We start from the raw sequence: 24,729 nt of genomic DNA, 5'->3' as shown, positions 1-24,729 counted from the left end.
TACAGCTTTTTACTCACTGATCAGTCTAGTATAAACACACAACACACAGTATAAACACAATGTCCCCAAAACATACATGTCCCCAAATAATAAACACATGTCCCACTAAAATCGCATGTCCCAATGATTATCTGCACACATATGTACATGATCACCTGCACACATATGTACATGATCATTTGTGTACATATGTCCGTGATCACACAAACCAATTATTATAAACTTAACTGAATTTTTTTTTTTTTACCAAAAACATGTAGCAGAATACATTTTGGCTTAAATTTATGACAATTGGATTTCTTTTAAAATAGATAAAATATTGTTTTTTCAAATTTCCGCTTTTTTGCGCTTATCGCAAAAAATAAACGGAGTCGTGAATAAATGACACCAAAATAAAGCTCTTTGTGCAAACAAAATGATAAAAATTTCATTTGGGTACAGTGTAGCATGATCGCGCAATTGTCACTGAAAGCGCTAGAGCGATGAAAATTGGGCTGGAAAGGAAGGGGGCGAAAGTGCCCTGTATTGAAGTGGTTAATGACTATTAAAAAAAAAAAAAACTAAACGGTAAAGTTAGCCCAATTTTTTATTTTTTTTTATAATGTGAAAGATGTTATTCCGAGTCCTGACATGGTAGTGATCTTCTATGCAATAAAATCATGATTCTCATTTTTAGCCAGAATCGTGCAGCTCTAGCTCCACTAGAGCCTCAGTGCCCACGACATAGTTGCTTCTCCTATGGCAGAAAGGGATCCTTGGGGAAAACAAAGAAGGTGATAGGGAGGGAAGGAACAGCTCCAAGTCCTCCTGTCCCTGAAATTATGGGGAAGCGTATACTAGGCCACTAGCACGAATGCCTGAGGAAAAAACTAACAATTTCAGTGTTCCTGTTGGGCAGTAAACACAATTGCTGAGGACAGAAGGTGACTGCTCTTTTTTTTATTTGATTGGCTATGTTTCCTGTTTTAGGTAGGTGGCGTGGTCCTGGAAGATGAATTGGGAAATCATGTTCACAATGTTTTGCTCTCCTTCATGAGAAGTTAATGTAAAATACCCAGTTTAATTAGGCCACAGGGACATCATTTGAACTTTACAAAGGTTCTTAACCCTGTCATCAAAATTTTAGAAAGAAATACAATTAAAATGATGCGCTTTGGTAACTTCTGGCCAATTACACCAATTTACAATATTTTTCTTTCTTTTTTTTTTTTTTTTTTTTTGTACCTGGATGATTTTCTGTCTGCAATTGTAGAAAATATTTAATATTCCATTTAAATATTAGAAAAGGCTTCTAATATTTCCACTAATTTCTTTTTAGGGCTGCTTTGATGGTCTAAGCCAAGAGGTTTTAAAAGGAGTATATAAACGAAGCTATGCGTAAGTATTGTGCTTGCTACTTGCATTATAAAAATCTTACTAATCGTATTCCTTAGAGGATTTACACTTTGTATTTTTCAAAACTTTAAAGATCATCTGTCATAAGAAAAAAATGTAGACTTGTTGCTGACTTCTCAGCCTGAATATTTTTAAAGCTCTGCCTTTTTATGCTGTCCTCTTTAAAGCAAAAAAAAAAAAAAAAAAAAATCTTAAGTCCACACCAGAGTCAATATGTGGTTGAGAACAGGCAGTGTTTTTTAATAATTTGCCTACTAATTTAAGCCAGTGGGTCAGTGAAAAATCCTGGAATATGCATATTTTTTTTCTTGGGGCAGGACAACCCGATATTTCTCTCATTACAGGTTTACTTCCAGCTAAAGTTTGCACCATGATCAAACTTGTAAACAGAGGCTAAATTGAGATGTAAATGATTTGGGGAGGTTGAGCAAGGAAAAAACCCTGTAAATGTTTGCCAAATGTCTTTTTAAAACACATTTTGTAGTTTGCATCTATTAACTTGTTAGACAAGCTTTGCAAAACACCTGGAAAAACTGTTGCAAGATCAAAATTGACAGGAAGCAGTGCAATTGTGCTGTGTATTAGACATTTGCTGTTCATCTTGTTGGTTCCTGTCCATGCTATACCCGAAATGATTGCTATAGCATGGCTCTCCGGTCTTGGGGAGAATGGCCTCCCATGCACGTTGGGCATGATTTGTGTTTGCTGTGTTATCACCGTAAGCCCTGGTTCACACTATGGCAATGCAGGAACCAGCACGATTCCAGTGCGGGTTCCCACATTGCATCTCGATCGCAGGCAGTTCACACTGCCCTCTGCGAACCGTTGGCTTAATATCTTTGATCAGATCTATACTAGTGTCCCCAGTAGTAGTGTTCCCAAAAACGCAGCTTTAGTAGGATCAGTCCAGACACCTACCAGCATCTGCATTTAGCCCCTTCGCCCAAATTGATCACTGTCCCTTTTACAAAATACAGCACACAACTGCAGTCAGCAGAATCATACATGATCCCTGCTAGCACTAACTATATGTATGTAGCGGTTCAAACAGTGACAACCAGGTGCGTTTTTTTTTTTTGTTTTTTTTTGTTTTGTTTTGTTGTTTTTCTCCTGTGAGGCACACTAGCTGTAACTGTAAATTTGGTGGCCAAAAGGTCTACTAGTGAAGAGGCCTACTGGATACTGTGCATGACAGATGTGAGCGCAGGGAAGCCTCACTGTCAGAATCGCAGTCTGATTCAGACTCTCTATACCCACTTCAATACAGGGCACTTAAAGCGGAGCTCCACCCTAAAGTGGAGCTTCCGCTCATTGGAACCCCCCCCCCCCCTCTGGCGCCACAATTGGCACCTTTCAGGGGGGAGGGGGGTGCAGGTACCTGTACAGTACAGGTATCTGCACCCACTTCCGGCATGGATATCTGCAGAATCTACGCCCCTTTCCGAAGGTCCCCCGTTGTCTGCTGGGAAACACACGGATCCTAGAGACAGCGGGGACCATCCTTATTGCACATCGCGACTCGCGCATGCGCAGTAGGGAACCGGGAAATGAAGCCGCAAGGCTCCACTTCCTGATTCCCATACCCAAGATGGCGTCGGCAGCACCCGAGAGACGATCGAGAGATCGGCTTCAGGTGCCGACATCGCGGGCACGTGTCATTATTTTAAATGTCATGAGCTGCAGTATTTGTAGGCTTGCTGGCTTTTAAAAAAAAAAATAAATAAAAAAAATAAAAGCGGGAATCCACCGTTTTTAACACCTTCCTGCCCAGACCAATTTTGAGCTTTCAGCGCTGTCGCACTTTGAGTGACAATTGCGCGGTCATGCTACACTGTACCCAAATGAAATTTTTATAATTGTTTTTTTTGGGTGGTATTTGATCACCTCTGCGGTTTTTATTTTTTGCTAAACGAATAAAAAAAAAAATACAGAATGTGTGTTTTTTTTTTTTTTTTGGTTCCAAATCTTTGTAAATAAGTTTTCTCCTTCACTGATGGGGTTGCACTGATCACGTGGCATGGGTGGGAACTGATAGGCGGCATTGTATTATAATATACTGTACTAATGGATGCCAATCAGTGCCAAACAATGCATGCCAGTCAGTGATGCCCATTGTGGGCACTGGCATCCATTGTGGCACTGACTGGAATCCCTGGTGGTCCAGTGTGGGCATCCTCAGGGGGACTGCGCTGATAATCGACACCCCCCCCCCCCCCCCCCCCCGTTAGGAGCAGCCGATCGGCTCTCCTCTACTCGTGTCTGACAGACGCGAGTGAGGAAAAGCCGATCACCGGCTCTTCCTATTTACACTGTGATCAGCCGTGATTGGACACGACTGATCACGTGGTAAAGAGTCTTCACTGAGATCGTAGTTGCAGGGTGTCAGAGTGACACCCCGCAACAACTATCGCCGTGATCAGCGGCTCAAAATCCTGATCACGTAATGACGTCCGGTCAGGTTTTGGAAACCACTTTGCCACCGTCATTTTGTTATACAGTGGGCGGCAAGTGGATACAAACATGTAGAGAGCAGCGGCACCCTGATAGATGGCACTGAGTAGGGGTCACTGCCCAGGTCAGGTGTAATGGATCCTGTTCTGTTGCAACAACCACATGGTTCTTATATGCAGCAGAGAGCTAGTGCTCAACCTGCTGGTGAACTGGCAAGCACATCCTGGTCATAGATAAACCAGCACTGCAGTAACACTTGGGGACATGGTGAGTTCAATAATTGCAGTTCAAGCTGGTGCAATGGCTAGCACCAGTAGTGCCCCACAGCCACAAAGAATTCAAAGAGGCCCATAGTGCCCTTCCTGATGCGCTTTCAAATCCTTATTGACTGGCCAACCTGCAATTCAGGTGGAAACGGCGGATTTAACTTCCCTTGACTTTGATGCGCTGTTTTTCACGGAGATCTGTACAGATCTGTTGGGGACCAAAGCAATTTGTACGCTAGTCAATTCATTGCCGTAAATCCAGATTTGACCCTTGTCAGAGAATTTTGGCTGGAAACCTACAACGGTTCTTGAATTTTAAGACTTTTTTAGTAATACCCATGAGGAGGTAAAGGACTAGAGTGAGTTGTAGTCATTGGTCCATTGACCCAATTCACCAAATGCCTGTTTTTCTGCTGCTATTGCCAGAATTCGTTTCAAGCAAATCTTGCATTTCAATGACAGTGTCATCCTTGGGTGACCCTGAATGATTGGCTCCACAAAATTTGGCCCCTTGTAAACCAACTTTTCTTTTTTTTTTTTTTTTTTTGGCCACCTCAGTGTACTAGTTCAAGAGACTTAAATTGCCTTATCTCTCATGTCTCTTTATCGTTTCACATCATCATGGCCTTTTATAAATCTCTTAAATCCTTTTTGTTTAGTTTTCCATAGGGGAGTCCCCCCCTCATCTTTTTAAAGCCAAAAGTACACACATTCTCGTAAGTACAAAATATCTTAATCCACCCCTACCTCCGATGGATGTTCTATTTCTCTTAAAGCGGTTGTATAGTCATTTTTATGACTTTTACCTACAGGAAAGCCTATAAGGCTTACCTGTAGGTAAAAAACGTTTAAACCTGTGTGGTTTAGGAGATGTTCCCCTCGCAATACGCCACTGACTGCAGCGACGCATGCGCACAGTGGATTCTCGGCTGAAAGTCCGGCAGACGCCGGACCCTGCCAGAAAGATCTCCCGCGCGGGAGTGACTATATCGCGGCTCCGGCCACTCACAGCGCCGGAGCCGCGATACCCAGAGGGAACATGGCGGCTCCCTTGGTGTGGATCGGGCCAGATGTCAGGGCCTCGTTCTAAGGTAAGTATTTCATAATGAGCTAGTATGCGGTGCATACTAGCTCATTATGCCTTTGCAGGTCAGGAAAAAAATTCAGCGAGTTTACTACCGCTTTAAAGTGGAAGTAAAGCCTTCTATTGTTTTCAGTGAAGGAAGCTGCCGTCTTGGCCTCTAATGATTCTTCAACTACCATAATGCTGCACATGTGATCAGTTATGAAACCAGCCATTGAATGGTTTGAAAGTTTGGTTGAGAGCACAACCAATGTGAAAGTTGGCATGCCGTGTGTGTGTGTGTGTGTGTGTGTGGTGTTTTTTTTATTTTTTATTTTTTTATTTTTTCCAAACTGGGTTTACTCCCGCTTTAAGCTACCAGACCATTTCCTAGGACCTCAAAGCTTCAACAAAACACCAGTTTTGTTCCTGGCCTATTGCATCCTCTCCAACACTCTGCTGAATTACCAGTTTGATATTTACTGATATAATCGGGCAGCATATCACCTAGTTAAACATTTATTGTTCATCTCGGCCGTTCGGTTATCCACCACTGAGCTATGTCTTGGTGTCAATTTTTCCCAGAGTGTTCTTATCAATTTGTGAACCTAACTCCCTCTCCCATTTATTTTATTTTTTTTTTTTTTTTTTTTATGTGGGATCTCCAGTTCATCCATATTCAACAAATTATAAATTTTTTGATATCATATTCTTTAAGTTATCTGTTATACATAGCCTTTCCAATGGTAACAGATCATCACTAGCTCTGATAGGTTGAGGTAAGGGGTGTGTGGGGTTTTTTTTTTTTTTTGTTTTTTTTTTTTTTTGTTTTTTTAATGAAATGTTTCAACTGCAGATACTGCCAATCATCAATTTCCATTAAATACCTTTTTTTCATTTTGATTTCCTGAAGTGACAATGTCTCCTTCCTTCATAACATCTCTCAATTGAACCCTCTCTCCCTTTATCCAATTCCCTCCTGACTTTTTTTTTTTTTTTTTTTCCAAGGTGTGAAATCATTTATTTATTAGTGAAATTAGAGGCAAGTTATATTTTCCAATTTTTTTAAATATTTTATTTCAAATATCCAGTGCATTTTGTGTCAACGTGAATTTTATTGTCTAGGGGCTCTAACTTTTGGCAGCATCCATATTGTATTATTCAACCTTACCTTGCTCAATGTGTTCTCTACACCCACCTCCTTTTTGTTCCTTTTCCCAACACCACTCGGGGATTCTTGACAGGACGACCGCATTATAATATTTTTGAATGTCGCGAATTGCTAAACCACCATGGCTTTTTTGTCCTGTTAATTCTTTTTTTTTTTATTCTTGCTATTTCAATAAAAGTACTCTTAAATTACATTCAATCTTTAATAAAAAAAAACCCTCCCTCTTTTCCCCACCCCCATGTGCATTATCTCTCTCCTATGTGACAATCGGACCCCTCTCTTCCCTTTTTTTTTTTTTTATTGAATTGTCACAATTATCACATCCTCTCCTCCTATCGTTCCAATCTATGTTCTAATTTCCTCGAGTTATCTTCCACACATACCTCCAAGAACTTTTAAAGCTAATCCCACTCTTTCCGTTTTGTCCTTCCTTTCCGCCTCTATTTCCTGTTCCTCTTCCCTATCTTGCTCCCACTCTAATTTTTGTAAATATCCAGTCGTGTAATCATGGGGCTTTCTATTTTCTGCCTTTTTTTTTTTTTTTATTGGAATTGGTCCCTTAGCGACATTGAGTAAGGTTGGAATTATCGAGGCTTTATATTGTCTCACAGGTCTACTTGTCCCATGGAAACAAACTGATCCATGGATCCAATGGGTTAGTTTCATTAGTTTCTTTATAAGTTCTAAAATCCCTGTGTATATGTGTGTGTATATATATATATATATATATATAAATTATAAAAAAATTTTGATGGGACATTCCCACCATATGTGGACCATTATACCTCTTGTTTTACACCCCCTCCAACGCTCCAGTGAGGTCTCGGTTTGAAAACTACTCACACTATCCATGGTCAGGTACCATCTCGCTAGGCATTTATAATTTTTCTGCCATTTTAGAATCTAATGCTGAATCATGTGTCAATCTCCATATTTTTCCTAACCCGTGCTTAGTACAGCTTGTGCCTATTTCCTTTTCCCATTTCTTAACATATGGAGGGACATCCTGTCTCTCTTCCTCCAGGAAGATTTTATACACTCGAGCAATGCTATTTTTGAATTTCTCTTCATCACTAGCATTTCCTTCTTTGTATAGTCCTCTTCAGATCAAATTGGGCCTGCTAATGTCTCAACAAAGTTTTTCAGCTTGGTGTACCTCCATATGTAAATTTTCCACCGCTCTGTGTCAAATTGCAAAGTGCAAATTTTACACTTTTTTTTTTTTTTTTTTTTTTTTTTTTTTTTTTTTTATCCAGTTCCCACCCACCTCCCTCTTCCCAAGTTAAAAAAAATCATTATCCTTTAAATCAACTGAGAATTTTATATTTCCTTCTCTCTTTTTTTTTTTTTTTTCTCCTTATACTCTATACCAGGGATATGCAATTAGTGGACCTCCAGCTGTTGCAAAAGTCCCATCATGCCTCTGCCTCTGGGTGTCATGCTTGTGGCTGTCAGTCTTGCTATGCCTCATGGGAGTTGTAGTTCTGCAACAGCTGGAGGTCTGCTAATTGCATATCCCTGCTATAGGCTATCAGTCATCCCATTTAAAAAGGAGTTTCATATCCCTGCTCTATACCTGTAGTGCGAGTGATGTCGTGTCTCTCCTGTCCCAATTTCCTGTATAGTTGGGGGGGGGGGGGGGGGGGGGGTCCATATAATTTGACCTAAGTGTATATTACTCATAGTGAATTCAATATCTTTTATCACTATTCTCTTGTCCATTCAACTAACCGTGATAGTGCTATCGCATAATTTTTGTAGTCTGGCACCACAAGTCCTCTGTGGTGTTTTTTTTTTTTTTTTTTTTTTTTTTTTTTTTTTTTGGGTTCTAAATGTTTGGGGGATTGCTAGTGGGAGCATTTGAAATTTTAGAAAGCATTGATAGGGGGCTAATTGACTTTTTATTATTTTTTATTTTTTTTTTTTCACCCCCACGTTTCCCTTATCTCATCTAGTAAAGGAATATAATGTATGAGGTAGGTTTTCCTCAGAGTGTCCGTTTAATCTAATTCCCAAATACTTTAATTCCATTTTCCATGGGAAAAAATATATATTTTTTATGAGCCTTCTTTCCTCTGATTTTTATTTACATTAATATTTAATATTTCCGACTTTTTGGGGTTGATTTTATGGTTGGAGAATTCTCCATATGTTTTCAAAAGGCCCAACAAGTTGGGAATCGTTATCCTCGTGTTTGATATGAAGAATAGCACATCAGCGAAAGCTGCTAACTTATGCTCCTCCTCACCCACCCTTATCCCCCTAATGTCCACACTGTTCCTTATGTAAGCCAATAAAGGCTCCAATGACGGTATGAACAGTAGGGGGGGCAGTGGACATCCCTGCCTAGTTCCGTTTCTCATTGGGAAGGTGAAAATCCATGCACCTTAACCGATGTTTGGGGATCCTTATACAATAACTTGATCCAATTGATCATCCTAGGGCCAATCCCCATGATCTCCCAGGGCTTTCAACATGTAACCCCAGCCTACATTGTTGAAGGACTTTTCGGTATTCACCGACAGGAGTAGGCTGGGGTCCCCTCCATTCCTGGCTGCCTGTAGGATCATTAGAGCCCAGACCCCATTATCCCTTCCTTCCCTGCCAGATATAAATCCGACCTGGTCGGGTTGGACAAACTCGTCATCTTCTCTTTAATCTGTTTGCCAATATACTGGCATAGAGTTTAGTATCCACATTCAATAGAGCGATTGGTCTATAACTAGAGCATAGCTTATTATCTTTACCTTCTTTTAATATCAGTGTGATAGAGGCTGACAGCGAGTCTCTTCCCAATTAATTCCAATACTGGCATAATTTTGGTATTAAAATCTTTTAAACTTTTTGAGATGACATATACCCATCTGGCCCGGGGCTTTTACCCGAGGGAGACTTTAAATAACAAACAAAAAAAAAAGCTTCATATATTTTTTTCAGTTATTGATCTATCCATAAGATCCCTGTCGTTCTGTTAATGAAGGTAGTGCGCTGTACTCAAATTCTCGGATCTTTACTTCCTCTTATCGGCTCATCCTGAACCACCTTAACTGCATAAAGAGCCTCCTAACTCTTAAACTCCTGTGCTATCTCATTTTGTAGTATAGACCATTTCTCCGACTTTATTTTACCTTTTTTTTTTTTTTTTTTTTTTTAGATAAAATTAACCTCCCCCCCGCCCCCTCAAACTGGATAGGTGTTTACTTGATTTATTTCCCTATAAATACTGGTCACGTGTTATCCTATTAATCTCCTTCCTAGATTCTAATTCCGCAATGTCATTTAGTTCCCTTTTTTATTGACCAAAGCATGGAAAATCTCCCGAAGTTGTCAACTCTGATCTTATGTTCTTGTTCTAATCTCCAGAAGAAAAATTCTGTAAGCTTCTTAATTATTATTTTTTTTTTTTCTCTTATCGTCTTCCAGGACCGCCTCTGAGACATAGGGCTCCTCCCTCCGTGACAGGAAACGCATTCACCAAAAAGGTTAAAAAGGCAGTCCTCCAGGCCTTCCCCTTAAGTTTTTGTGTTTCCTGCCAGACGGGAAGGAAGCATGTGGGGGAGCTCCAGGTTCCAGGATTGTCCTAGGAAGGAGCCTCTGAAGTACCTTCTCCTCTGCCCAACGCGCCCCTCTGTCTAGGTGCAGTGAAGAGAGGGCTGCTTAGACCCTGCTGCCTATAAGCTCGGTGAGAGTTGGATCTCTGAAAAGCATCGGATTCCCTACCTCCATTTTCGCACAGTCTGGTCGGTGGTATCGGAAAGGAACGTACTGCGCCCAACAACAAACTGCGTCCACGAGGCATGTGGGACGTCTGTTCCGGGTATGGTTACGACCGTGCGTCCAAGGAGGGGCTTCCGCATTCCAATGAACGGAAATGACGATTCCAGGTGCAGCGTGTGTGGTTTGGTGGGCATCCGGAGCCTGTGTAGATCCAGCAGAGGCTGTGACAGTCACTGAGGAGCCATGGAGGGCACTGCAGCAGTTCAGGTGGTCAACTCCAGTTCTTCCAGCACCTCTCAGGTAAGCGTGGTGAGGGCAGACCGTGGCTTACTCTGGGAGGGAATAAAGTCCTTGTGGCCAAGGCCTTTCACTGGGTACCACAGGTGGAGGGCTGGGCACTTCTCTCCTTCCCCCGAGCACAGTGGTGGCAACGGTTGGGAGCAGACTTTCATGGGTTTCTTTTCGCTTGCTTTCAGGGTAAAGCACAGGACAGAGCTCAGATAAAGCCTCCAAGGAGAAAGTGTGCTGTCTGTGGGACAAAACTTGGGCCCAATTGGGAGAAGCCAGTTTGCCCTGAATGTGTCAGTAATCTGTCTAAGGATGACTCCATGACTGAGTGTCAGAAGATCCTTTCGTCAGTTAAAGATGAGATTGCATCCACCTTCAAATTGTTTAGAGGAATGATGGATAGGATGCAGGGTCCCTCAGTGCCCCTATCTAGGTTGGCAAGTTTACCTTCCCTGTCTGAGCCCAGTCAGGAGGATAGGGAAGACCGGGAGAGGGAGCTCAAGTTGCTGGCCTCTTCCCAGGTGGACTCAGTTTCTGACTCTGAGGAAGAGGAAGATTACTCCAGAGGGTCCAGGTATAAATTAACATTGGATGATGTGGGGGATCTGTTGAAAGCGATCTGACACCCTAGAGATCAGAGAGGAGTCGGTACAGCTTTCTAAGCATGACCTCATGTATCAGGAGATGTCTGCTCATAAATCCAGAGTTTTTCCTGTGTGCAAATCTCTAGTGGAAGTGATCTTGCTGGAGTGGGAGCACCCAGAGAGGAGACTGTTCTTTTCGAGCATTCTCAATCATAGATTTCCCTTTGAGAAGGATGCGGCCCAGCCTTTGAACAAGGTTCCTAATTTGGATGTGCCACTAGCTAAGGTCTCTAAGACGACTGATCTGGCCTTCCATGACCTAGGATCCCTTTAAAGACCCAATGGACAAAAGGGGGGTGGGGGATGTGCTGTTGAAAAGGGCTTGAGATGCCTGCCCTTGCAGCCACCTGTGTGGCTAGAAATTTGGAGTGCTGGTTAACCCAGTTAGACACATATTTCTGCAGGCACGTCCTGTCAGCAGCTGTTAAAGACCTTTCCCTTATTGTTTAAGGCTGTTGGTTACCTAGCCGATGCTTCTGCGGAGTCAGTTAAGCTTGCGGCTTTGGTTAACTCGGCAAGACGGGCCATATGGCTAAAGGCCTGGTCGGGAGATGCAGCATCTAAGCTTAGGCTGTGTGGATTACCTTTTTCAGGCGACCACCTTTTTGGCCCTGGTCTCCACGAGCCCCTGGAACGTACCCAGGACAAAAAAAGCGTTTCCTGATAAAGCCCGAGAGCAGGTGTCTTTTTCGAGGCCTTGGGCAACAGTCCCAGCAGGAGAGGGTTGGCCTAAGAAGCACTGGTTGGGTCACAAGGGACGTGGCAAAGGAGGAATATTATTCAATCCTCCTCAATCCATCCTCAAAATCCCAGTGACTCCTGTGTTCCTGTGGGAGGAAGGTTGGGGGATTTCCTCCCACAATGGATAAACTCAACTTCAAGTCCATTTTATATTAGAAATAATAAACTGTTACAAGTTGGAGTTCAGTGCCATTCCCCCACCTACCTTCCTAGTAACCAAGTTACCCAGAGACCCTAAATCTGATGTTGGGAGAGCTGTTGGATCAACAGGTCATCAGCTGGGTACCAGTTGCAGAACACGGACAGGGGGTATAATCCCACGTGTTTGTGGTTCGAAAGCCATCAGGCAAATTCAGGCTGATCCTCAATCTCAGGCCCCTGAACAGGTTTATCGGGTACAAACTGTTCAGGATGGAGTCTATTTTTATGATATCGAATCTCCTGTTTCCCGATTTGCGTAAATGGCAACAGTCGACCTAAGGGACGCATATTTGCATGTACCGATACACCAGGAATTCCCGAAGTTCCTCAGGTTGGCAGTAAGAGTGAACTCGGAAATCTTCCACTTCAAGTTCAGGGCTCTTCCGTTTGGCCTAGTGTCCTCTCCCAGGATCTTTACGAAAGTCCTGGCAGAAGCTCTAGCTCTGCTACGTGTCAGGGCCATTAAAGTGATCCCCTACTTGGACGATCTTCTGTTTGTCGCCTGGTCCTATCGGCAACTAGAAGAGGATCTACAGGAGGCACAACTCTTCATGTGTTCTCTCAGGTTGGCTGATCAATCAGGACAAGTCCCAGTTGATCCCTACCCAGGAAGTGCAGTATCTGGGTTACAGGATTTTCTCTTTAGCGGGAAAGGTGTTTCTCCCATCAGAGAAGATGGGTCTGACAGTAGCACGGCTTCAGACCAAACAGGAAGCTTAGGTCAGATGTCATGAGTGATAGGCTTAATGACATCCTGTTTCCCAGCAGTTCCTTGGGCAAGGATCCACCAGCGTCCGCTGCAGGCTCTTTTTCTGCATTACTGGGATGGCAGTCAGCAGTTTGGATCATCCCATACCAATACCCACAAGGGGCAAGAGGACTTTGTAGTGGTGGTGAACCAGTCACAACCTAGACAGGGGTCTGTTGTGGTTCAGACCAACAGCTCTGGTGCTAACAGACGCCAGCTCTTTAAAAGGGACTCAGAACTCGCTGGCGGACTTTCTCAGTCGCCAGTGTAAAACAGGATGAATGGTCTCTCAACCAGGATGTGTTCGAGAAGGTGGTGAGGACTTGGGGCATTACAGAGGTGGATTTGTTTGTTTCAGAAAGCAACAAGAAGGTTGCTCATTTCTTTATCCCTTTGGCTTGATCCTGAGTGCAGGGAAGATGCCTTTGCCAGTGCATGGCACTTCAGCCTGTGCTATGCCTTTCCCCCAGTAAGACTGGTGGTGGCAGCCCTTCAGAAACTTTGGACCCAGGCAATGGATCTCATCCTAATGGCTCAGTTTTGGCCAAGAAGGGCTTGGTTTGCAGTCCTACAGAAATTGGCACTATATCCTCCGATTCATCTTCCGAGGAGGGAGGTTTTAGTTGGAGTCCTATCCAACATCCTCAAATAGAGACCCTCTGGCTTGCAGCGTGGTATCTGAGGAACAGCTGCTAAGGGCCCAAGGTTTTTCAGAAAGGGTCATTAAGACTTTTAGAATGCCGTAAGCCAGTGACCAGGGCCATTTACACCAAGGTGTGGAAGAGGTTAAATTCCTGGCTGATGGAACAGGGCCAGAAAGATCCAGGTATTCCCGCAGTGCTGGACTTCTTCCAGGCAAGGGTGGAATTAGGACTCTGTCAGCACAGACCCCCCCTGTCAGAGGAGCAGCCGATCGTCTCTCCTCTAGTCGCGTCTGACAGATGTGAGTGAGGAAAAGCCGATCAATGGCTCTTCCTATTTACACTGATCAGCCGTGTTTGGACATGGCTGATCACGTGGTAGAGTCTCCGTCGGAGACTCTCTACCGAGATCGTAGTTGCGGGGCGTCAGATTGACACACTGCAACAATGATCGCAGCGATGTGTGCGCCCCCCCCCGGCTCAAAATCCTGAGGACGTCATATGACGCCCAGTCAGGATTTTGAAACCACTTTGCAGCCGTCATTCGCCTATAGGGCGGGCAGAAAGTGGCTAAAGGGTTTCTTTTTAAAACTGCTTACAGAAGAGTCTTACTAAAATCAATTTGCAGACTAATTCCAGGCCCCCCCCCCCCCCTTCTTCTTCTTTTTTTTTTTTTTTTTTTTTTTTTTTTTTTTTTTGATACTATGCTAGAAAAGACCTATCAGGAGAGGTGGACGCGGTGGAAAGAAAACAAGCTCCAACTAGCATCAAGAGAGGCCCTAGAACCTAGGTAAAAATAGCTGAGGTTTACCTTTTTAGTGGCCCCTGCTGTTTCCCTAAACCTGTACCTACGTGGTTCTATGGGGGGGGGGGCGCGAATGATAACAAAGGGCAAGAGGGGGTGGCAATAGGTTTTGCAAGAGGAATACAGTTTAAGTTGGAGAGAAACTGACCCAGAGGGTAGATTTCTTTTCCTCAGGGGTGATTTAAGTGGAATAGTGTAGTTTAGCTAACACATACGCTCCCAATAAAAATCTGATAAATTAATTTAAGCGAATATTGGAAAAAACTCAGATTTCAAGAGTACATGTGATCCTAATGGGGGACCTGAATTTTTGTTTGGATTCAAAGGTAGTACGTCTCGTGTTTTGGGGGGGGGGGGGGGGGTGACTGACTGTTAAAGATCAAAAAAAAAAAAATGCATGTATGTCAGTTAGTGGACGTATCAGCGGGTGCAAGTTCCGGTCCTTGCCGCGGTGAAAGGACTGCGAAAATTTTAAATGAGTAGCTGGGCCCCCCCTCCCCTTTTTATTTTTTTTATTTTTTATTTTTCCAGGTAACTTAAGATTCCTTTTTTGAGGATGGCATGGAAGTTTAAAATAAAAGGCCTAAACTTGAGTATCATGTAATACTGATTTAGACTTTGAGGACATGGGGGATAAAAGAGCTGATTCTTTGTTTAAAAAAACAAAAAAAAAAACACTAAGACCCAGTAATGGTCTCCCGACTGTGAGAAGGCTGCAGTCCCCTTTCCCACAGTATGAGGGGGCAACATCCGGTGCTTTCGCCTTCCGTAATCTTGGAGAGCTACCCACTGGGGTTCTCGGTTTTGTGACAGATTCCTAAGGATCTGGAAAAATCTTTGGCGATATCACTTTTGCAGGAATTCCTTCAACAGAAGGTAATCATCCCAGTGCCCTGGGAAGAGGAAGGGCTAGGGTGGTGTTCACATTTAGTCCTAGTAAAAAAGCCGTCGGGAAAACTTCGGTCAATACTGAATTTGAAGATCTTAAACAGGTCCATTTGTTACAGAAAAATTTCGGATGGACAGTCAGTGAGGAAACTTCTTCCTGTGGGGTGTTTTTCTAGCCTCTATAGATCTGACATGTACGTACACGTGCCCATAATAGCTCCATCATCGCAGAGGTATCTGCGTTTGGTGATCAATTGCAGGGAGGTAGGGGTAGTGTCTCACTTTCAGTTCAGGGTCCTCAAACACTATTTGAGAAGTGTTGTCACCGCTCAGGCTGGAGGGCGTCTCGGTAGTACCTCATCTGGACAATGACCCGTTGTGCAGGGATTTAAGAGCTAGAGCCATTTAGAAAATTTGGGCTGGCTTTTGAACAAAGACTAAGTTTTTGCCTCGCAAGTGAATGAAAGTACCAGTCTGCTTTCCTCTCAACAGGCAGGAACAAGCGAATGGTCTGGATGTACTGGCCTAGCGCTGGACCTTCCCCTTGTTACACCTTACCCCTTGTGCAAATGATACTTTTTTTTTTTTTTTTTGTGTGTGCTCAAACTACAGGGAGAGAATACGACCCCTATTCTATTAGCCCCGTATTGGCCCAAGAGCTTGGTTTTCAATATCCTACTAAAGTTAGCAATAGAGCCCCATTGGTTGGTTGCTTCCTGTTCAAAGGGACCTGTTGACTCGGGGTCCCCTTCTACATACAGATGTAGATCTCAGGCTGGCAGCCTGGATATTGAGCAGCAAATCCTGAGTAGAGGTTTGTTCGAATGTTTAGTTTGTACCCTGCTACATAGCAGGAAAAAGTCTTGAGAGCCATTTATTTTAAAACATGGAAATGCTTTAACTTCTGGTGCATTTCAAAAAGTTGCTTTCCACAAGAGGACCTTTTCATTCTGGAATTTCTCCATGACTGAATGGAGAAGGGTTTTGCAGCCAGTACTTTAAAAAAAAAAAAGTTCAAGGTCTCCTCATTTTTTTTCAGTGTTGGTTTTTATTTCATTTTTGTTAAGCACCGTTCTGTCCATTTCCAACCTGCCCTAAAGAGGGAATTTCATAGTCTGGATGTAAAGAGTCAAGCTCGAGGTGTATTGAGAAGCAATTTATTCCAGATGTGTCACACACAAGGATGAAGCCAAAAGATACAGTAAGAATCGCACAAAGATGTACATCACCCCTCCTAATACCTACAATAATATAGCAAGGATTGCTACAGAATACTAATCAGATTTAAAGTGCCAATGTGCTAATAAATATAATAAATATTAGATAAAGCAATTGCCAGCAAATCACTATTCGATAAAGGAAAAAATATTAAGTCAATAAATTGATAGCATGTCAATAATAGCCTATATAAACTAGTACTGGCATAAACATGTGAAATTGTGATGGAATAAAAAAAAAAATCAAACTACTAATCCCAAATCAATAAAAAATATAAAAACCAGTAGAGCATGTAGTGATAAAAAAATAAGATGGCCAAAGTCCAAAACACATGACGGTGGCCAATTGATCAGTCGCAGTCCAAAGCGCAATGTGCAAACAAAGTGCTTCAACAAAGCAAACGGTGATCACAGCAACCAGGTGACAGGTAATTCAGAGTGTTTGTGATCCTTTGGTGTCCAAAGCACCCACATATATACAGAACAATTACCTCACTGCTGTAAGGCAAACAGCATATCGATGGTGGTGAATAGCAGTGGAGTAAGGATACCTATGATGAACTGACACCTGTTACTTTTTCGTAGTAGGTCACTAGTGGTACTTGCAGGAGAGGAATAGAGCCTACTATGGTGTAGTATTTGCCATAAAGGTTTATTTTGAAATAAAATACAAACTACTCGCATAACATTCAGGATTGCACAGTGTATCAAAACAAACGTTGCACTCGTGCAGAGACATCACTTCCATTGTCCGTATGCTTGTCCTACGTGTTGCAACACTGTCACGTGACTTCAACGGGGATGGGCCACGGACCTAGGAAGTGTGTTTAACCACTTCAGCCCTGGATGATTTTGCTGGCCAAAGACCAGACCACTTTTTGCGATTTGGCACTGCGTTGCTTTAACTGACAATTGCACGGTCATGCGATATGGCTTCCAAACAAAATTGGTCCCCCCCCCACACAAATAGAGATTTCTTTTGGTGGTATTTGATCACCCCTACGGTTATTTTTTTGCGCTATAAACAAAAAGAGCGACAATTTTGAAAAAACGCATTTTTTACTTTTTGTTATAATAAATATCCCCCAAAAATAAATTTTCCTTCAGTTTAGGCCGATGTGTATTCTTCGACATATTTTTGGTAAAATCACAATAAGCGATTGGTTTGCGCAAAAGTTATAGCATTTACAAAATAGGCGATAGTTTTATGGGATTTTTATATTTTTATTTTTTACTAGCAATGGCGGCGATCAGCTTTTTTTTTTTTTTTTTTGTGACTGCGAGATTATGGCGGACACATCGGACATTTTTGACACATTTTTGGGACCATTGTCATTTATACAGCAATCACTGCTATACAAATGCAGTGATTTCTGTGTAAATGACACTGGCAGTGAAGGGGTTAAGTGTTCCTAGGGGTGTTACTAACTGGGGGTTGGGCTTTCTTTTAGTGAACACTGATCTCTGGATCGCTCACATGGAGCAGAGATCAGCGTCACTTATTGCTAGGCAGAACGGGGAGTTGCTGTTTACAAGGGCATCTCCCAGTTTAGCCACCCCGTGAGACTATCGCGGGTATGCCTGCGGCGATTGAGTCTGCGGGACCCGTGACCGGACTCACGGTGGTCCTGAACAGCACGCGAGTGATGGCAGGGCGGCATTTAAGATTGGACGTTCCTATACTCCAATATGCCTGCCCATGCCATTCTGCCGATGTACATCAGTGTGCGCTGGTCGGGAAGTGGTTAAATAAGCTAGACTAAACTATCGGCCATATTTTTGTAGACCGCCATTACGGATTTCATAACCTGTGCTAGCAAACGTAATTGGGGTACAGTATGTTTGTATAGCCATATAATCTAAAAAAAAATTAAAATTTTAGTTGTAAAATCCAGTATATAATAATCCTAACTAAAACCAGGATACAAATGTATAGATCGTGGCCATTTTCTAGTGGCTCATATCTCTGTTGCTGGTGTCATCAGAGAATGTCACGAGACAAGTCTATTAAAGTTGCCTGGACATCTCAATATTGGAAATATATAAATCTTATCTGCCTGTCATCTCGTTCATGTGAAGATTATATATACACCAGCAAGGATACATCTAGTTTGCTAGAAAGATTAATTTGCGTCCGACTTAATAAAAAATCTACAATTTTTCGGACTGTATGTCATTAAGTTAAGCGTCAATGTCCACATAGGTCTCCTCAGGGATGGGGGAAGGGTTTGATACATTGTTCTTGAGACAGCGGTTTCAATCAGTTTTTGGGAAAGTCCTCGAATGCAGCAGCATCTATAAGGGACAAAGCCACAACAATTGAGATCAAACATGATGTGATAAGTCTAGTCCATTTACCGAACCATCCTTCAAGCCAGTTTGTGAATGGATCATTAATACCTGAGTTTCTTCTAATTCATTCGATGGACCAGCCAGTCCTTCCAAGGCTCTGGTCACGGTCCCTCCAGGAGCTGTATAAGGAATAAAGGGGCAACACATGCTACCAAACATTTTACCTCCTCCCTCCTCCATATCCCTAGTATGGTTTACAAATTGTTGTTGGGGTGTGTGTATGTGTGTGTGTATATTAAACTAGAGACTACAATCTGTTCCTTGTGCGCCCTCGCAGGGGCTACAAAGCATGAATATGAAACCGAAGGGCAAACCATCACATTATACTTATAATAAACACAAGAAAAGGAAGGAAAATGAGTAGGGAATGGTATCAAGACTGGCTCCAGTACCAAGCAACTCATTCCCTTGTCTCTGGAGGGCAAGCCCTTCTCCCACTACCCCTTCTACGGGGGGCAGCAGTATTTGTTAGCAATGGGAGAGATTACAAAGAGTGAAGAGAGATGGGGAACAGAAGAAGGGAAGGTAGGGAGAAAGGAGGGGCAAAGTTCGGGTGTGGACGCCCTGCCAAGAGGAGTTAGACCAAGCCCAGGCATGCAGCTTGGAGCGCGGGAAACTCGTAGGAGATCCACGGCTTCCAGATTTTTAGAAATTTAGCATGAGAATTATGGACAATACTGGACATACGTTCCTGAAGTAACATAGCAGTCATGCGTGCTTTAACCCCTTGAAAATCTACCCATTGTGACTTCCAGGCTGGGGCAATGGTCCGCTTGGCCGCTATAAATAAATAAGTAGCCAGCTTCTGTTGAGGGCCTCGCAAACCAGGTACCGGGCAATGTAGGAGAGCTAGCTTAGCGTCCCTTTGGATCGTTAGGTGGAAGAGTGTCTGCAGCAAACCAAAAATCCTAGACCAGAACCCCACCAGCCTTGGGCAAGCCCACCATGTGTGCATAACATCACCTCGCTGTCCACAGTTGCGGAAGCATCTGTCAGTACTCCCAGGGAAAGCTCGAGCTGTGCGGGCAGGTACCCGATACCATCGGAACATTACTTTATATGCAGCCTCTAGAGCAGGGATCTGCAATTAGCGGACCTCCAGCTGTTGCAGAACTACAAGTACCATGAGGCACAGCAAGACTGACAGCCACAAGCATGACACCCAGAGGCAGAGGCATTATGGGAATTGTAGTTTTGCAACAGCTGGAGGTCTGCTAATTGCAGATCCCTGCTCTAGGGTATTTGTGTTGAATGAGCATTTGGCGACCGTTTTCCAGGCCCTGCTCCAGTCCTCTGGGTCTACTGGGGCCTGAAGGTTCTTTTCCCATTGAGTCATATAAGCGAGGGGTGCTGATGGCGGGCGACCATTCAGGGAGGCATAAATGGCCGAAATAAGACCTGGGGACCCTGGGGCGTGCTGGCATGAATGTTCAAAAAAAGTTTTTTGGAAGGGGTAGGTGGACATGCAGTGCAATGTTGCAATCCAGTACTTTAATTGGATAAAGTGATAATGCTCGTTAGCCGGCGCCCTTTGTGTTTCCCGGATACTCTCCCAGGAGGGGAATAAGCGTGAGGAAAGAACACTTTGGACTCGTGGGTAGCCATGTGAGGACCACCAGGAGAATGCCTGGGGCTCCTCCAGACCGGGGGGGAAAAGAGGCTTATGAGTGATGGGGAGTAGGGGTAGAAAGGGGGACATCAGATTGCTGGAAAAGTGAATTTTAGTCCCACACCTGCAGACCATGTAGAAGCATGGGGCTTGGGGAGGAAGGGCGCAGATTCCTGGGGAGCCAGAGGCGTGCCTGAAGTGCACAAGGGTCACAGCCAGGCACCTCCAGGAGCACCCACAGAGGGACATCCGCGGTTGCATGAAGCAAGGTCAACGGAGAGATCTGGGCCGCTGTGTAGTATTTAGAGATATTGGGGACCCCCAAGCCTCCCCGGAGCCTATGGGTATAAAGGGTCACTCTAGGTACCCTGGGGTGTTTGCGTGCCCATATAAATTGGAGGATCCTATTCTGCAGGAGTTGAAGGAAAAAAGTGGGTACCCGGACAGGCAAAGTACGAAAATAATAAAGGACTTTAGGAAGAATCGTCATCTCCACCGCTGAGATCCTGCCTACCCATGAGTATGGAGAATTGCCAGGCTTGCATAAAGGTGGACACTGTTCGCAACAGGGGATAATAATTGGCAGAGAAAAGGGAAGAATAAGACTGTGTTAATTTGACACCTAAATCAATCGAGTGGGATGCCCAACGGTATGGAAAATTGGTCCTGGAGGCGCTGCACCAGTTCCAGAGGAAGGGTAACGTTCAGCGCTGTGGTCTTGGAGGAGTTAATTTGAAGACCCCAGAAGGCTGAAAATCGGTCTAATACTAGTTGCAGTTTGGGCAGGGAGATGAGTGGGTTTGATAGGGTCAAAAGGGCGTCGTCCGCAAAGAAGTTCACTTTGTATTAAGTGCCCGCGTAAGGGATTCCCGAGATATCACTTTTGGCCCTGATCGCCAGCGGCTCCAATGCCAGGATAAATGGTGCCGGGGACAGGGGGCATCCCTGTCTAGTCCCCCGGAGTATCGGGAAAGGGTCAGAAAGGAAGCCCGCATATTTTGCAGACATGCGGAATAGAGTGCCTGGATCCATTGCAGAAAATGTGGTCCAAATCCCCATTTGGTTAGAACAAAGTAAAGGTAGTCCCAGGAGAGCGAATAAAACGCTTTATAAATATCTAGGGAGAGCAAAAGTCCTGGTATTTTACGCTGACGAAGTATATGAAGGAGATGGACCACCTTGCGGACATTGTCCCCCGCCTGGCGACCGGGCACAAAGCCCACCTGATCCCTGTGAATGAGGGCCTGAAGATATCTGACTCGCATGCTCAGAACCTTCAGGTCAACATTCAACAGGGAGATGGGACGAAAGGACTACGGGTCTGTGGCTTCCTCAGGTGACTTGGGGATCATAGATATGGGCTTTCAGTGAGTCTGGCGAGGGTCTCTCACCTTCCCACCAGGCGTTGAAATAAGACTTAAGATTGGGGCGTGAGCAGGGATGCAAATGTCCTATAGTATAGACCGGTAAAGCCGTCCGGGGCCTTGGATGGCTTAAGAGACTTTAGGGCTTGGGCGACCTCCATTTCAGTTATAGGAGCATTCAAATTGGCCTGTGCCGCCGAGGACAATAAAGGAAGACTAATCGATTTGAAGAATCTCTCGGCCTGTCTTGGTCGAAGGCAGCTGGTCCACTATAGAGGGAGGAGAGGAAGGAGGCAAAGCCAGCCGCTACCTTGGATGGATTTGACGTGAATCCCCCACCTACCACCTGTAATCGAACCGGCCTGCCCGGACATCCCACTAAATTAAGTTTCCTAGCCAACATAGGACCAGGTTTGTTCAAGCAACTGTAAAATTTATACTTGGACCAGCGCAGGGCTTTCTCCGCCTGAGCAGAGGCAAGCAGGTCCAACTCGGTGACCAAGTTGTCACGTGTCCGCCTATGGGCTACCGTAGGACGCGCCTTCCACGTCGCATCTGCCGCTTCTAACAAGGAAGTCGACTCCTGTATCCTCTGCTCCCTGGCCCGCTTTGTACAGGAAGCGATCTGGATTAGATGTCCCCTGACCGTCACCTTGTGGGCTTCCCATAAGGCAACTGGAGAATCAACTGAGCCTACATTTTCTGTGAAATAGGTTTGCATGTGTTTCTGAGAGGATGTAGCTTGTGTACTCAGGAGGGGTTCATTAATCCTCCAGAGATAGGCCGGGCGAGAGAATCCCTCCAAGGAAATTCCGAGGATCAGGGGATCATGATCAGACCATGTAGAGGTGGCAATAATAATCTTATGTACCAACGGCAGGGAGCTAAGTTGCAGAAACATGTGATCTATTCTACAAAAACTCTGGTGGGGGTTCGAGAAAAAGGTAAATTCCTGTGACAACGGATGTTGCTCACGCCACACGTCCACCACGCCATATGACTGGAAGAGATCACGCAATATTTGTTCTTGGGAGTCATCACGGGACGGAGGCACTTCCCTGAGACTACGCCTGTCCAAAGAGGAGTTAAAAACAGAGTTGGAGTCTCCCATCATCAGAAGGCCTTTTTGGTGCCTAGTGATCAACTGAAGCAAATGGGAGAAAAACCTCTGAAATGAGTTAGAAGCATAGTATCCAACCAAAGTGACCTCCTGGTCCCACAGTGTGCCGTGCAAGATCAAATATCTACCCGTAGGGTCCGCTATTTCCTTAGAACAGGTAAATTGGAGGTTACTCCTAAAGGCCATCAGCACCCCTCTTTGCTTCTCAGAAGCGGAAGCCGTAAAAACACTGGCTAATGGGAGGACAAATATTTGGGGGATGAGGATAGGGAGAACCTGGTTTCCTGCAGACACACCACATCAATAGATTGAGATTTTAAATGACGCAAAACCTTTGACTTCTTAATGGGGGAATTAAGCCCATGGCTGTTCTACGAGGAATATTTTCAGCACATTCTGAGCCATCTGGGGGGTAAAGGAAGGTCCATATAATTAGAGCGGCCAACAAGGTATGTACTTACCCTGATCCCATGGCGAGGCAATCCAAGCCCGAATAGGAGTGAGAGGGAGGGAAACACAAGGAAGAAGAGAGAGAGAAAAGGAAACGCAGCGTAGACAAGTGAAACACATCAACGCCACAATTGGTGGGCATTGCATCCTGCTACAGGACACTAAAAGAGGTGGCTCTACCACCAACCACAAGGCTAGCAAATGGCAAAACATAACATTAACAGCAATAATACTACAATATTACTAGAATATTATTACCTTATTACCGCCCCTGCACAGGGCAATTAAAACTAGAACAAAAACAGGCGAGACGAGCTAAGCCCATCTTGTAGTACTGCAGTGTATAAAACTAACAATGGGGTTAAAGGTTCTCCCCAGCTGGCGCCGCCCCGCAGGGAGCGCCCGAGGGGAGAACACAACCTCTATCCCCGAACGTGACCCCTGCGCCGGAGCGCCGCCAGGAGTCCAACAATAAGAGGGGACCCTGTAAGGCCTAGGCGGGGGGCCACCAGCGCTGATCATGACACTCCCCCTTAAGGGGGGGGGGTAGACCTGAAATAAACCATGGCTTGACCTGAGGAAGGGAGGATAGGAAGAAGGGGGGGGGGGTGGGATCGGGGGAAGATAGATAGATGGGAGATATATCTATCTATCTATCTATCTATCTCTATCTATCTATCTATATATAATCTAATTTCTGTCCAGCTCTATATGTAAGAGGGAAGGGGAATGGAAGGAAAACGGGGAGGGGGCATTGAGGAGGTAAGGCAGGGTAAAAGATGGAAAGATTAGAGCCCTTTATAGTTCTTAGGGTCCAGAAACCAACCAGTATACATAAAAAAAAATTAGACGTTATATACAGTAAGCCCTGGAACCGGTCCCCCTATCCCACCATTGGTATGGTCCCACTTTCTTTTTTCTTTTTCTCCTTTAAAAAAAAAAAAAAAAAAAAATGTCCAGAGAAGGCCCCCAGGTTAGCTGGGGGGCTTGGGCAAAACTAGGCAGTCTTGGTAGGGCTGGATCACCGACTAAAGCAGTGTTTCTCAATTCCAGTCCTCGTGGCCCACTAACAGGTCATGTTTTCAGGCTTTCCATTATTTTGCACAGGTGATTTGATCAGTTTTACTGCCTTAGTAATTACCCCAGCTGTTTCATCTGAGGGAAATCCTGAAAACATGACCTGTTAGTGGGCCATGAGGACTGGAATTGAGAAACACTGGACTAAAGTCTAAGGTGAAGGCGCATAAGGCCTTTAGATTAAGTAAAAACAAAGTAACTATAAATTTATAAAATAAAAACAAGGAGGGGGGGTATGGGCCAGGAGAGCATGGCCCGGGGAAGGCAACCGAGCAAAAAGCAAGGGATCATGGACGGGCTCACCCGTGCGGTCGTCATCCCGGATCCGAATAGGGGGATCGAGCATGCGGCTGGGCATCAGGGGAGGGCCGTTTCCGGTTGCTGACTGGTTCCCACACACGGCCCAAGCGCCTAGAGGGGGGCCTAGGACCTGAAGCCCTCTCTCAGAGGCTGGGGTCATCCGAAGAGGGGAGCAAATGTAGTGCTTCAAAAGCTGCCTGGGCTTCCTCCGCGGTGCGCAT

General features: G+C 44.5%; 1 long non-coding RNA gene across 1 annotated transcript in view; it reads left to right on the top strand.

Moving 5' to 3' along the window:
- LOC143964181 (uncharacterized) overlaps positions 1 to 24,729 on the top strand; it is a 66,571-nt gene that overhangs the window by 38,935 nt on the left and 2,907 nt on the right. The window contains exon 2 of the long non-coding RNA XR_013271087.1: positions 1,319 to 1,377. This is a non-coding gene — a long non-coding RNA (uncharacterized LOC143964181). The remainder of the gene's footprint in view (positions 1 to 1,318; positions 1,378 to 24,729) is intronic.

Source organism: Lithobates pipiens, unplaced genomic scaffold (assembly GCF_037356315.1).
Source record: "Lithobates pipiens isolate NorthernLeopardFrog02 unplaced genomic scaffold, aLitPip1_a1.2 Scaffold_8, whole genome shotgun sequence".
Classification (NCBI taxonomy): Eukaryota; Metazoa; Chordata; class Amphibia; order Anura; family Ranidae; genus Lithobates; species Lithobates pipiens.
This window is presented reverse-complemented; position numbering and strand designations above follow the sequence as displayed.